The sequence below is a fragment of the Lucilia cuprina genome, chromosome 6 (assembly GCF_022045245.1).
Source record: "Lucilia cuprina isolate Lc7/37 chromosome 6, ASM2204524v1, whole genome shotgun sequence".
NCBI lineage: Eukaryota > Metazoa > Arthropoda > Insecta > Diptera > Calliphoridae > Lucilia > Lucilia cuprina.
The window spans coordinates 30,787,057-30,790,777 of NC_060954.1; positions in this window are offsets into that span (position 1 = coordinate 30,787,057).

The window sequence follows — 3,721 nt, forward strand, 5'->3', positions numbered from 1 at the left end:
ATTCTTCGCCTCACGTCAAAAGACGCGCCTAAACGGCAACGTTCGGAGGAGGAGACTCAAGGTCAGTCGCAACAGCCCGAAACCAAGAGGTTAAAACCGAACGAAGCTGGATGTGGTCTCTGTTGACGAGATTCCACGCCGGCCTAGCTCCACAGCCCTGGTTCCCGACGAGCCAGCGAAACCAGACAAGATACTGGAGCTACTAAAGATCGGAAACCCTGAAATCTGAAGGACACTCCAGAAGGATCACCGTCATTATGAGAAACGTGGAAAGGTCTACTACGGCTTCGAGTCGATCTTTTTCTGAATCTACCGTGGTGACGATAAGGACAAAACTGTTCAAAATGACAGAGACCCGGCTCCGGAAGAGATGTCGTGCGACGAGGATGCCAATTCAATCGCCGAGGAGGACTCCACAACCAATTCACAACTGTTTGGTGAGTTCTCCGAAGGGGTTGAAGAGACAGTCGACGGCGAAAAAACGGTTGACGAGGACGACCTCCTGAAATCTGATCAAGAGGACACAAACGCACAGTAGGAAATGGTCATAAATACTTTTTATAAAATGTTAAATATTGACATATTTTTTTTTTTTGCATAGTAAAGTTAAGACATTGTGTAATATAACATAGAAATATTGGATAAATGTGAAGAATTGATCAAATGTGAAGAATTTCAAATATATTATTTTTGTACTTTAAAATAACCATATTTAAGGTCATTATTTTCGATGATATAGCTTTTACCGGAATATAATTTTAATAATATTCGATAGAAAAATTTATTTAGATATTTATTAAGTCATAATCTTTAAATAAGATTATAAACTGCTCTTAATATTTGCATATTTTCTATTTAATGCTCTATTTAATGAAATGAAAGCTTAATGTGTTGTATATTAAATTCAATGAATTAAATTTGCGGCGGTCTGCGGCTGCAGTAAGGAGAAATAAAAACCCTTTACAAATCACAAATTTATTTTCAAAATTTAATACATTTTGTATTTTATATATCGAAATTTCTGGTATCTTAGTCCCATTTAATAGATGGAAACAGGGAAACCGAGTACTATATAATTTATCTGAGCCATTTAAATCAAATTTTTGTAATATTTAAACCGTTTAAATTTCCTGATATTATTTTGTTAGTTCGTTATATGAGCGGAGGATGTTACATAAAATCTGAAGAAATATAAATTTATATTTAAATCTAGTTAACATACCGTTTACCGTAAAATTATTTAATACTTCACAAAAAATCACAAAGTTTAAAAATGAACCATTTCAAGTGGTAGTTACAGTTTTAATCAGTGGTAAAAATAATCCACGAAGACTAAAACGCTTTATTTGCAAAAAACAATGAGTATTCCGCAGAAAACATAGAATATATATTTAATATCATTGCCAAAACAGTGAAACCAAAATTTAAAATTAGATGGGAAAAAGTATGGAGAAATAAAACAAAATTTTTCAAAAATAATGATAAGTGGTTAAATGAAGAAGTGCTTATAACATTTCCCACAATTGAATCTTCAAAATGTTTAGGAAAACGGGGACGACCTAAATTATCATATACATCATCATCATATATCATATACATCATCATTGTATCAAGAAAATAGATTGGACTGTATGTTTGGTGCATATGTTCAAAGTTTAAGAGCAAATTATGAAAATGATGAAGCAAAAATAGTCGAGCTTTTAAGATCTTTGTCTGCAGAAGAAAAAAATATTCTTGCTACATTTAAACCTGTTGGATTTTTAAGTGAATTCGAAGCATTAAGTGTTTTTATTGACATGGATTTGACGAAAAATCAATATATGTATTTAAAAAATATATTGCTTGAGAAAAATTGTAATATTCTTCCACCATATTATAAACTTACAGAAGCCAAAAAAAGTTTTTATCCGCCCCCAATAGAAATTTCAAAATCTTACGATAAAGTAATGTCCTTACAAAACTTACTAGATCATACAGTTTGCCAAATCTAACAGTTTAATGTAAATGGTGTTGTGATGGCTCATCGGGACAGTCAGAATATAAGCAAATATTTCTGAAAGATTCTGAACAAATTTCTGATTCAAATATATTTATTTGCTCCTTAGTGCGTCTAAAGCTTACAGATGATGTAACGGGTGTTGTAGTTTGGCAGAATCCAGTGCCCTCTTCCGCACGCTTTTACCGCTCGATTTCTATAGACATATATGACGATATACTGAAGCTTTTTAAATGAACATAGCAATTATCTAAATGAGAAATAAATTTAAAAAAGTATAATTAAATGTAGGTATTTATTTATTCACTTTTGATTTATATGTATAAATATTATTTATATAAAACATATTTCTATATTAGTGTAAAATAATGTCAATTATTCATTAATTCATCACATTGGGTAGATGCAGAAAACTTTTTTAATTTGAGTCTTCCATCGACAAGCGGTATGAATGCATGGTATTGAGCAGTGCCATCGATTGTTACCGCAGCATCGAATCTGCTCTTTAGTGTTTTCAATGTTTCCTCATGATCCTCTTTGCTACTAAAAACTATTTTAGTTTCTTTACAATAATTCTTTGCCCAATGGAATAAAGCAGTCGCATCTAAGATGCGATCTTGATGAGAGCACTGGAGGCTATACTTCGCTGCATTTCTTTTGAGGTTTGCTCCAATACCATCACATGCTCCTTTACCATGAGCAGTAGGATGAAAATGTCACTCAGTTGGCATTCCAAAATCTTTTTCATGAGCTGTAAGATTTGCGAAGCTACTTTTGTTTTTAAAATGTTGACGACCTCCGTCCGAAACGTAGTATACCTTTTCTACTGTAAATTTTGATTTTAGATAATTTAGTATTATCTTCTGGTACTCATAAACTGCAACGGTGTCATGTTTTAAATCGTCGGATATGATTGCCATACTTTTGTGTTCCAGGTTTTCTTCTTTCATGTAGTAAATAACTACTGTGAATATAGTTGCTTGGTCGTTATTGAAGTGGAATGCTTGTATGGAATCCTGAAGAACATATTTATAGTTCTCTGCGAAATCAAATGAAATAATGAATTCACCAGACTTCAAATGTGTTTTCAAGTCCTTGAAGAATGACTAAAAAGTCATGGGTTCTCAAATTTAGCAATCCTCTACTCAGTTCTTCCACAAATGTGCATCTTTCAGTCTGAAGCCAAGATTCAAATTTTAACTCCTCAATACATTCTCGATCAAAAGAGTTGATTAAATTTTCTTTGATGGAACATCGAACATTCACCTAAGTGGCTAGAAGTTGTAGCATTAGGGCACATAGTCAATTTAAGGCAATCGCGGTAATGGTGTAAATCTTCTGATGAATCATCTTTTAAGTAATTTAAGTTGATTTCCTTCAACATCAATTTAACATTTTCATGGTAAATACAAACAAACACTGTGTGAGTTCCGCTGCTTCCTGCTCAGTTGTGTAATTTTTATGAATCTAATTTTGACATCCTCGTATTCAGATTAAAATGTTGCGAATAATTCATTCAGGTTACAGAGAACCATTCTCTTCTGCATTTGAACTTTATTGTCATCGATTCGTACAGACATCTAGTCTTTCATCCCTGGCATCAGGCGACTCATATCATCTCGCTGATAAAACTGAGTTATTAGAGATTTAGTATCGCACTCCAAAGTTTTTCCCTTCTTTTTGTTTGGGAATGTGAGAATCCCATGCTCAGCAACCAATTGTTTA